Source organism: Triturus cristatus, chromosome 12, assembly GCF_964204655.1.
Source record: "Triturus cristatus chromosome 12, aTriCri1.1, whole genome shotgun sequence".
NCBI classification, from domain to species: Eukaryota; Metazoa; Chordata; class Amphibia; order Caudata; family Salamandridae; genus Triturus; species Triturus cristatus.
Genome location: NC_140595.1, coordinates 163,298,540 through 163,310,806, shown reverse-complemented (window position 1 = coordinate 163,310,806; position 12,267 = coordinate 163,298,540). Strand labels below are relative to the sequence as shown.

Genomic DNA, 12,267 nt, shown 5'->3' with positions numbered 1-12,267 from the left:
GACACTGGAACTCACCACTAAGCAAAGAAGTTGCGTATGAGCCGACTCCGCATGTCCTCCACAGCCTCCTCCTCCTCCACATCACTTGCCCCGTCACCAAGCCCTTCATCCTCCACGGGTGGATGGTCCTGGTCATCTTGATCCAGTATGAGTGGAACAGCTTCCTCCACTGCCATGTTGTGCAGCATGCAGCAGACGATGATGATCTTGCACACCTTCACCGGGGCATATGGGAGTGCTCCGCCGGTCTTGTGGAGGCACCGGAATCGGCTCTTCAGAAGTCCAAACGTCCTCTCAATGACTCTCCTGGTCCGCCCATGTGCGTTGTTGTAGAGGTGCTCGGCAGCCGTGCTGGGGTTGCGGACAGGCGTCATCAGCCATGGCATGTTGGGATAGCCAGCGTCCCCTACAAGGAAACATCATGGACAGAAGTGTGTCAGCACAGGCAGTGAGATTGGAAGATGACGCCAAACACTGAACTGCCAGAGTCTACCCACCAACAATACATGCTCGCTCGTTCCGCAGCTGCAGCATCATTTCTGGCACCCTGCTACGCCTCATGATGAAGGCATCGTGTGCTGATCCTGGAAAGCGAACACAGACATGTGAAATCACCATGTTGGACAGACACACCACAAGGGCATTAATGGAGTGATAATGTTTGCGATTCCTATACACCACCTCCTGTGCCTGTGGTGGTACCAACGCAACATGTGTCCCATCTATGGACCCAATGACATGGGGCATCCCTCCCAGGGCATAGAACTCACGCTTGACATCTGTCAACTGCTCACGATTTGGGAATTTAATGTACTCATCCAGGTGAAACAACATGGCCTCTAAGAAATCATGCAGAACACGGCTGAACATCGTCTGGGACATGCCCCCGACATCAGCAATGGTATGTTGGAACGTACCCGTGGCAAGGAAATGTAGGGCTGCCATCACCTTCAACTTGGGTGTCAGTGCACTTGGATACCTGTGGCGCGGGAGGAGTTGTGCTTCCAGCCGGCCAGTCAACTCATCAATCAACCGTTGGCTGAATCTGTAGCGGCGTATACAGTCCCGTTCATGCAGGGCAGCAATGTCTGGCATACGTCGAGGGAGAGGCGGAGCCCTGCAGTGAAATGGAAGGAACACCTAAGAGTGAGCACTGTACAACAACATCGTCAATGCACTGAGCACATGTTACACAGCCAATACACATATGCCACGTTGTGAGTCAGGTCTGTGCCACAGTTCCTGGACACGAACGCCAGTCAGGTTACACTCCTACCAAGGGACAGCCACTAACGGAGGGGGGCAAGATCACGATGACATGGCATGAGACTAGCTGTGGGCCAGTGTAAGTGAACATGCACACGCATCACAGGATTCACAGACATCCACACATGTGCAGAAGTAGTATGCGTATGGTACAGACAGGTAGTTGGATGCGATATGCACTGGTCACATGTCATAGGAATAGGACAGGCCACACACATTGCCTTTGAGGAGTACATGTCGAGACAGAACATACATAGGGAGCATGTGGATATGTACTTGTGTTGATACTCCGTGTAGTTGGATACATACACACCTCATGGCAAATCACATATGTGGGCTGGTGTGCGGAACAGTGTGCCATGCCCATCGACACACAGACACATGTTGGCAGCAGCAACTGCTGACACATTGAATCACACACCTACAGCAAAATCATGGAAAGACATGCCACACACATGACATGGTTGCAGCATGCAACGCAGCCATACACGTGTCATATGTAATATTCCGTGTACCTGGCATCAGGGGACAGGTGCGGGTGTCCGTGACTGGGACATGCAAGTGACTCATGGCTCCACTAGTGTGTACGACATGCACACATGTCAAAGGAGTGCAGGGGATGTGTGGTACAATGCGCACCATCACACACGACATGTGTACACAGCTCATCGTACATGTGCTTTGCCCACACCTCAGGGGTAAAGTGCCACATCACATCCTGACACACCTGTGTCACACACAGGTGGTATTGCACAGACAATGCATTGGTGTCCACCCTTGGCAATACCTGTCCGCTCCATTCCTGTCTGTGTGCCGCCTGTCACCACTGACAGTTGTAATACGCACCGTACATACGCTCGGAGCGCGTGTATAGGGTCCCTGGGCCAATATTGCCGCTGGCGTATGCGTACGCCACAGTAGTACGGACTGTACACGCGCTTGTACGGTCCGGATCACAATATGGGCGCTGGCGTATGCGTACGCCACAGTAGTACGGACTGTACACGCGCTTGTACGGTCCGGATCACAATATGGGCGCTGGCGTATGCGTACGCCACAGTAGTACGGACTGTACACGCGCTTGTACGGTCCGGATCACAATATGGGCGCTGGCGTATGCGTACGCCACAGTAGTACGGCCTGTACACGCGCTTGTACGGTCCGTACTACTGTGGCGTACGCATACGCCAGCGCCCTTATTGTGATCCGGACCGTACAAGCGCGTGTACAGTCCGTACTACTGTGGCGTACGCATACGCCAGCGCCCATATTGTGATCCGGACCGTACAAGCGCGTGTACAGTCCGTACTACTGTGGCGTACGCATACGCCAGCGCCCATATTGTGATCCGGACCGTACAAGCGCGTGTACAGTCCGTACTACTGTGGCGTACGCATACGCCAGCGCCCATATTGTGATCCGGACCGTACAAGCGCATGTACGGTCGGTATCACTGCTTGTGGGGTGCCCTAGGGCGTGGAACGCACCGTACCTGTGTGTAAATGTATGAAAACACATAGGGGACACATGAGGGACAAGTATAAGGGCCTAAATGCCTGATGGTTGCCATGGAGACTGAGTTAAATTTTTGATTTTGAGCACCAGGTGCACAGCAGAAGTCAGTTTGAAAGAATCTACATTGTTGCAATGTGGATGTTGACTTGACATCATTATCAAAACTGAAACCATGCAAAGCCACACACTGGGGTAGGTTTGAAGGGATTGGATGAAACGTAGGATGCTAATGTGACTGACCAATCAATCTGTACTCCTATACATGAACAGGCCAGCCAGGCATATATAAGGCAGCCAGGTCCCATGAGAGAGCACTTGCCTGCACATCCATTCATCCATTACCACTGCTGCTGATAGTGATTCCTCTGGCACCATGTCCAGGACTGTGGAGAGGTCACAGCCATTCACCCAGGAGGAGAACCTTGCCCTGATAGATGTGATCCTCCCACAGTTCCAGAGCCTGTATGGTCGACCAGGGGTTCAGGTGAGTGCAGACTCCACTAGCTTAGACTGTGCCCCTTTTGTGTGACAGTGACTTCTGGCATTGTGTCCATGTGTGACAGACATGCACTGTTGTTTGGAGTGGGTCCCAGGGTGTGGAAGGCCTCATGTCACCCATGCAGAGCATGCTGTGTTTCCTGTGTGCACTCCTCACTTGCATAGTGCCTACTGTGACAATGAATGCAAGGTGCATGCCACATTCTGCCTGCATACTCCTCCTGGGGATGTTGTTTCCACAGTCCTGATGTGATCCTGTGTTCCCCCCAGTGTGACAGGTGTCAGTACCCATGGATGTGTGTTTGTTCAGTGTACCTGTGCTGTGAGTGTCCAAAGGCCGTGTTCGTCCCCTGCACATTGGTGTGTGTGTTAGTCCCCTGTCATGTGGGTGAGTGCATATGGGGAGTGTTGCACACAAGCAGCATGAGGGATGGATATGGCCTGGCCATCGGATGTGAGCAGGGAGCAGTGCTGTGTGCATGCCGTGCTGAGCCAGCCCCACACCTGTGACACCCCCGTCTACTGGCACATGGGCAGAGTGAGGTGTGTACCCGCAGTTGGCAATGCCATGTGATTGTCCTGTACCTGTGTGTGTCTGTGTACTCTGCTGAGGTAGCATCAGTGTGCTGGGGCAGGTGACTGCTGTGAGGTGCTGTACATAATCCTGGTGTAGCCTGTGAGGCACAGTGTGATCCCTGGTCAGTGAGTGTGTGGTACCCCTCATGCCACCCGTGTGCTTCCACTGGCACGTAGTGCATTTGGCCTTCCACAGTGGATAATGTCCCTATGACAAAGGTGCAATTAGTTGCATGCATACCATGGCCTGTTCATAATGAGGATTGTTCTATATGTGTGTCTCTGTGTCTTTGCTCATGTGGATTAATGTATTCTCTCTTTTGCATCCTCACAGGTAGGCGCCATTGCCAAGGGGGAGATCTGGAGGGAAGCCGTCAGTGCCGTGAGGGGTACAGAGGGTCGGAGGCGGAGCCTGTCTCAGGTGAGGAAACGCTGGCAGGACATCCGGTGCTGGACGAGGAGGATTGCACGGCTCCTGCTGGGGGACTCACCTGAGAGCCGTAAGAACCGTGGCCGCCGTCGTCTGACCCACATCCAGAAGCGTGTGCTGGCGGTGGTCTTCCCCGATATGGACAGGCGCCTACAGGAGAGGCAGCAGCAGGAAGGGGGTAGGTACATGTGTGTCAGTTGTGTGTCCCCAGCCAATGTAAGTGTGCAGTTGCATGGATACACTGCCAGGGTTTGATTGTGCAGTGCGTCAACTTCTCCACAAAGTAGCACAGTGCTGTTCTCACTCCCTCCCTTCCCCTCCTTGCAATGTGTTCCCTGGTCTGTCGCCACTCTTGCACAAGGTTATTTATGCAGGCAGTTCATGCAGGTGCCCTATGCTATCAGCATCATGTGTGGGGGTGATGTGCCACAGGTATGGGGACCTTGCGTGTGCCATGGCCAATTTCAGTCATTGTGGTGTCCATGTCACTTGGCACTGATTGTGAATCACGACATAGGGGTGTGTCTCCAAAATGTACAGCCTTCCAGCATGCATGTCCAATTGTGTGCCCTCTGACATGATGTGCCTGAGTGGGAGGCCTGCTAAGTGCAGGGACGGTTGCTTAATTTGCAGTCATGTCCATCCTGGACCATGGAGGAGTGTGGGCACTACTGTGCCCTGGGGCACCTCTTCCTAGGTATCATGTGCGTCATCCAACAATATGGCCATTCACTGTGTCTTTGCCATGGGTTGCGTAGGGTGGCATTGTACCCTGGGCTCAACTGTTAGGACCTACAGGTTGCTACATGTGTCCACTGTACAGGGGGACCCATTTTGCTTGTGCATACTCACAGTGGGCATTACCTGTGTGTGTTGTTGAGACAATCTGATGATGTTTGCCTGTCAATGATGTGTGGACATGGCCACCAGGGGCTGTGTGTTTACAGTCATGAATTAGTGGAGGCCATGTGTTTCCATCCCAGAGTAAGAGGTGTACATACTTTCTCCGTCTCAATGAGATTGTCTCAGGTGTGGGTGGTTTGTGCGTACAAGGCCTACATGTCAGAAGCTTCATCCTCCTTGCTGGGTTTAGCCTGTGTGTGATGTTTGACTGGACATACGCTCAAGGTGCAGTGACCCTGTCATGTGTGGCCTGGTTTCATGTATTGCCTTTGCAGCATGCGGCAAGAGTAAATGGATATGATTCATGCTCATCCCTTTTTGACGACGCAGTGTGGTGCAGGTGCTGTGCACATTTGTCCCCAGAGGCTGACTCCTCTCTAAAATTTCAGGTGCAGTGATTTGCTGTTGTGTCATGATCTCCATTGTGTCTCAGTGGCATGGTGGGTAGAAAAACTGTGTGTTCCATGGCCTACATGTGTACATTGTTTTGTAGGTGTTACTCCTGTTGCTTTTCAGGCTATGCAATGTGACCTATGTATATTTGACTCATGTGACATATGTGTACAGGTGTCTGATTTTCTCCTGTCTCTTCACCTTGCCCACAGCATCGCCGGGGGACACGGAAGGAGACACTAGCACGGACCGGGAGGAGAGATTGAGCACCAGTACCAGCAGTGCTGTCCTGTCTGGCACATGGAGTGGCACGGAGGCCGAAGGGAGTGAGGCGGAGGACCTGTTGACTGCCAACACAGACTATGACGCAGACGGGTCCGAGGCTGAGCTCCCAGAGGTGGCGGAGTCTGCCCCCCCAGCTGATGGCAGCCCTCCACATCCCCCCGCCACCTCAGGTTCCATCACCGGCCTCCCACATGCTCGTGGCCCTTCCCTCCGTGCTCGGTCCCCACATGTCTCCTTCCTGCCAGGCACCGCACCCCCTGCCCCTGTCACCACTGCTGCGGTGAGTGCGGAGTCTGTGGACATCCTGAGGCAGTTGCAGGTTGGTCAGACTGCGATGCTAAATGTCCTCCATGCCCACACCCAGGTGCTGACCCAGATGGAGGCATACATGGAGGGCATGTCGGCTGCGCAGTCTGACCAACGGCAGTTGCTGAGGTCCATAGACTCCACACTGACTGCAGCACTGGATCTCCTGCAGCGCTGCGTAACACCCCCTACCCCTGCCCCATCCCCAATTCCCACTCCCGTGCCTGTCCCACGCACATCCAGACGTCAGCGTGCACGCACCCCAACAGACACAGGCACCACACCACCAGGGAAGTCGAAGCGCACACCTCCTGTCACGCACACACAGGGTGAGGAAGGCACACCCACTGGGTCGGGGGGGAAACGTAGAACACGCAGCCACAGTGGGAGTCCGCATTCCACACAACCCACTCCCTCCAAATCCACTCCCCTTAGCTCTCCTGGCCAACAGTCAGTGACAGCATCATCCACTGCGAGTGTGCCCCCCAGCCCCAGGATGACACCACCCCGCAAGCGGTGGAGGCGGGACCCGGCCAGGGGAGTTGAGTCCCCCACCCTGTCCACACCCTCCCCCAGTGGCGCTGCGACCCATCCCTTTGCCCCCCCCCCCTCCTTGGGGCCTGTGGTTGGATTGGGTACGGGGGAGTCGCTGGGGGAACTTGCCGACGTGTGCAGCGCCATTCTGTCCTCCACCTTTGGCGCTGGCACCCCCCCTGTGGCAGATTCATCCCTCCCTGCACCCACAACACCTACCCTTTCCCCTCCTGTCCCTGCGGTGCCTGTTTCCACCCTCCCCCCTGATGCCCCCTCTTCTGTGGATGAAATGGACTTGTGAACTGTGCAGCCAAGCTAGGGGACACACGTCCCGATGTGTACCCCCCCCCCGGACATTGCTGCTGGGCTGGCCCATGGCCCTTGTACATAGTGGACATTTTCTCTGATATATTTTCCTGCTGAATAAAGCCTTTTCTTTTTGTTTTGCACACTGATGCTTTCCTGGACTTGCTGTTGGTGCTGGTGCTCCCTGCGTTGGGGTGGTGATAATGTGTTAGGGGTCTGTGAAATGTTGGAGTGTGCTGCTCATGGGGTGTACCCTGCCATCTGCGTGCCATCACAAAGGTCTCTGCAAATGGTATTTGGTCATGTTTGCTCTCACTGTATGGTGACATTGTCCCAAGGTGTGTTCCGTCCTCTGTGGCCCAGCCCATTTTTCCTGCAGGGTGTCTCCCAAATGCTGTGCTGTGCTGTGTCTACATTTCCTGGATGTGTGAGGGTTGCCTTTCAATATAGCCATGCTGGCTCAGCGATGTCTCCGCCTGCATCTGGGGTATCACCCTTGTAGGTCACTGAACTTGTTGATGGGGTATATTGTCCGATGTCTGGGCACTGCTGGGAGTGATAGGTACACACCCCTCCTGTGTCTGGGCACTGCTGGGAGTGATAGGCACACACCCCTCCTGTGTCTGGGCACTGCTGGGAGGACCCTGCACCCACCCCTCCTGTGTCTGGGCACTGCTGGGGGTGTTTTGCACACCCCATTCTTATAGCAGGTTCGGTGCGTACATGCACGGGTGGGGTGGGGGTTTGGTGCGTACATACACGGCTGGTGTGGTGGTTTGGTGCGTACATACACGGGTGGGCGTTTGGTGCGTACATACACGGGTGGTGGTTTGGTGCGTACATACACGGCTGGGGTGGTGGTTTGGTGCGTACATACACGGGTGGTGGTTCGGTGCGTACATACACGGCTGGGGGGGGGTTCGGGGGCGTACATACACGGGTGGGTGTTTGGTGCGTACATACACGGCTGGTGGTTCGGTGCGTACATACACGGCTGGGGGGGGGTTCGGGGGCGTACATACACGGCTGGTGGTTCGGTGCGTACATACACGGCTGGGGTGGGTGTTAGGTGCGTACATACACGGGTGGGGGTTCGGGGCGTACATACACGGCTGGGGGGGGTTCGGGGGCGTACATACACGGGTGGTGGTTCGGTGCGTACATACACGGCTGGGGTGGGTGTTAGGTGCGTACATACACGGGTGGGGGTTTGGTGCGTACATACACGGCTGGGGGGGGTTCGGGGGCGTACATACACGGGTGGTGGTTCGGTGCGTACATACACGGGTGGTGGTTCGGTGCGTACATACACGGCTGGGGTGGGGGTTTGGTGCGTACATACACGGGTGGGCGTTTGGTGCGTACATACACGGGTGGTGGTTTGGTGCGTACATACACGGCTGGGGTGGTGGTTTGGTGCGTACATACACGGGTGGTGGTTCGGTGCGTACATACACGGCTGGGGGGGGGTTTGGTGCGTACATACACGGGTGGTGGTTTGGTGCGTACATACACGGCTGGGGTGGTGGTTTGGTGCGTACATACACGGGTGGTGGTTCGGTGCGTACATACACGGCTGGGGGGGGGTTCGGTGCGTACATACACGGGTGGTGGTTCGGTGCGTACATACACGGCTGGGGTGGGGGTTTGGTGCGTACATACACGGCTGGTGTGGTGGTTTGGTGCGTACATACACGGGTGGTGGTTTGGTGCGTACATACACGGCTGGGGTGGGGGTTCGGTCCGTACATACACGGGTGGGGGTTCGGGGCGTACATACTCTGCTGGTGTGGTGGTTTGGTGCGTACATACACGGGTGGGCGTTTGGTGCGTACATACACGGGTGGTGGTTCGGTGCGTACATACACGGCTGGGGTGGGTGTTAGGTGCGTACATACACGGGTGGGGGTTCGGGGCGTACATACACGGCTGGGGGGGGTTCGGGGGCGTACATACACGGGTGGTGGTTCGGTGCGTACATACACGGCTGGGGTGGGTGTTAGGTGCGTACATACACGGGTGGGGGTTTGGTGCGTACATACACGGCTGGGGGGGGTTCGGGGGCGTACATACACGGGTGGTGGTTCGGTGCGTACATACACGGGTGGTGGTTCGGTGCGTACATACACGGCTGGGGTGGGGGTTTGGTGCGTACATACACGGGTGGGCGTTTGGTGCGTACATACACGGGTGGTGGTTTGGTGCGTACATACACGGCTGGGGTGGTGGTTTGGTGCGTACATACACGGGTGGTGGTTTGGTGCGTACATACACGGCTGGGGTGGGGGTTCGGTCCGTACATACACGGGTGGGGGTTCGGGGCGTACATACTCTGCTGGTGTGGTGGTTTGGTGCGTACATACACGGGTGGGCGTTTGGTGCGTACATACACGGGTGGTGGTTCGGTGCGTACATACACGGCTGGGGTGGGTGTTAGGTGCGTACATACACGGGTGGGGGTTCGGGGCGTACATACACGGCTGGGGGGGGTTCGGGGGCGTACATACACGGGTGGTGGTTCGGTGCGTACATACACGGCTGGGGTGGGTGTTAGGTGCGTACATACACGGGTGGGGGTTTGGTGCGTACATACACGGCTGGGGGGGGTTCGGGGGCGTACATACACGGGTGGTGGTTCGGTGCGTACATACACGGGTGGTGGTTCGGTGCGTACATACACGGCTGGGGTGGGGGTTTGGTGCGTACATACACGGGTGGGCGTTTGGTGCGTACATACACGGGTGGTGGTTTGGTGCGTACATACACGGCTGGGGTGGGTGTTAGGTGCGTACATACACGGGTGGGGGTTTGGTGCGTACATACACGGCTGGGGGGGGTTCGGGGGCGTACATACACGGGTGGTGGTTCGGTGCGTACATACACGGGTGGTGGTTCGGTGCGTACATACACGGCTGGGGTGGGGGTTTGGTGCGTACATACACGGCTGGTGGTTCGGTGCGTACATACACGGCTGGGGGGGGGTTCGGGGGCGTACATACACGGGTGGGCGTTTGGTGCGTACATACACGGGTGGTGGTTCGGTGCGTACATACACGGCTGGGGTGGGTGTTAGGTGCGTACATACACGGGTGGGGGTTTGGTGCGTACATACACGGCTGGGGGGGGGTTCGGGGGCGTACATACACGGCTGGTGGTTCGGTGCGTACATACACGGCTGGGGGGGGTTAGGGGGCGTACATACACGGGTGGTGGTTCGGTGCGTACATACACGGCTGGGGTGGGGGTTTGGTGCGTACATACACGGCTGGTGTGGTGGTTTGGTGCGTACATACACGGGTGGGGGTTTGGTGCGTACATACACGGCTGGGGGTTCGGGGCGTACATACCAGGGTGGGGTGGGGGTTCGGGGCGTACATGCACGGGTGGCGCTTGGGTGCGTACATACACGGGTGGGGGTTCGGGGCGTACATACCAGGGTGGGGTGGGGGTTCGGGGCGTACATACACGGGTGGCGCTTGGGTGCGTACATACACGGGTGGCGGTTCGGGGCGTACATACACGGGTGGGGGTTCGGGGCGTACATACACGAGTGGGGGTTCGGGGCGTACATGCACGGGTGGGGGTACGGGCCGTACTTCCACGGGTGGGGGTACGGTCCGTACATACCCCTGCCCACGCTCTGCGTGCCTGGGTACGGGCCGTACCCATGCCTTTGGTGTGTGGGTACGGTGCGTCCCACCATTGTTGCGGGCCGTGGGGTCCGCACCGTACACAGGCCTTGGGGGCGTGGCTACGGGTCGTACCACGCGTACCCCTACATGACCCCAGCAATGCTGGTACGAGCTGTACCAAGGCCTTTCTGACGTGGGTACGGGCCGTACCGCTATTGTTGGAGTGACGTAGGGGGACGCGTGGTACGTTCCGTACCCACGCTCTTGCGGCCTGGGTAGGGTACGTACCGGTTCGCGTGACCATCCACTTCCGTTGTGGCGGACGCTTGCGTTGCTGGCCTTGCCCCCACCCCCTGGAAGTGACCAGGCCCTGATGGTCAGGTATGTCCAGGCCATGTGTGATTTGGTACCATGTGTTGGTGTTGTGTGTCCTGCCCCTGCCCCCCCCTTTGCCCCTGGTTGTTGTGCTGACCTTCTGCGGCGTCTGCGTCGGTTCCTGTACGCCAGGTGGACTGCTAGGAGGGCAGGGATGGCACGTAGGTTCGGGTCCATGTCTGTTCGTCGCGTCCAGCTGCTCCTTGCGTGTGTCGTCCTGATTTCCCGGCAGTTTTTGGCAGCCGGTAAATATTTTCCGTGCGGGATGACGTCGGTTCGAATCGTACTTCCTGGTTCGTGAAACGTAGGCTGGATGCGTACCGACGTCACGTCGGCTCCTTTCAGGATCGGAATTGTGTTTAGTTTCTGTTCGGTCGGTGTTTTGTTCGAATCGTACGGAAATGGTGTTTCCGTATGATTCGTACTTGCATTTTCGGATGGATTTCGCACCGGGTACGAGTCGGACGGAAAAAAGGCTCCGTCCGACGGTTCGTACCCGGTTTTTACCGGATCGGAATTGGCACCTTAGTAGGGAATCTCCGCACCACCTTTTTACCAGCACCAGCCCCCCTCGACATATTAAAGTTTTTTTGTCTTAAGGGGCCAGGTCCTTTTTAACTCACAGTTACATTTACCCCAGACCCTCCTTTTGCATCACACATAGCACTTTATCATCAGTGCTCCCGCGTAGTCGCAGGCCGTAGCACGCCCCGTCCCGCAGCGGGGCGGGAAGACCCCTATGATGAAGCATGACACCATGGGTCATTCTTGGTGTGTGAGGGGTATTTAAACAACTCAGTGTATGTCCAACCATTGTAGGACACGCACACTCCACCACCCCAGCGTTTTTCTGAACCCAGGTTTTTTTGTTTTCTGAGTTGGGCCATTTAACTTTTAACATATTTGGAGCAGTGCTAAATTAGTAATTTTCTTTTTTTAAAGTACCATGGCACTTGTCATACGCCACTTCAGCTTGCAACACCCATGGCCCTTGCCATAGTTACCAATGACAGTACAGACACACGTACATCACACTCTTACGAGTGTGACAATTCAGACAATTCCAGGCCCTCAAAGCTATAAGAATGGCTTGGGTGGCAGCTATTAGTAATTTATTATGTTTATTAAATTCATAAATAACTTTTTTTGTGCTCATCTCTAAATAAGACAAATGGTGCCACCATGTGGCAGAATATTATAAGTGCTGGTGTTTGCAATTAAGTGCCAGTGTCAAGCAATGTAAACCAC

General features: G+C 55.9%; 1 protein-coding gene across 7 annotated transcripts in view; it reads left to right on the top strand.

Moving 5' to 3' along the window:
* Positions 1–12,267, top strand: part of LRRC71 (leucine rich repeat containing 71) — a 382,267-nt gene that overhangs the window by 229,164 nt on the left and 140,836 nt on the right. The gene's annotated exons all lie outside the window — the stretch shown is intronic.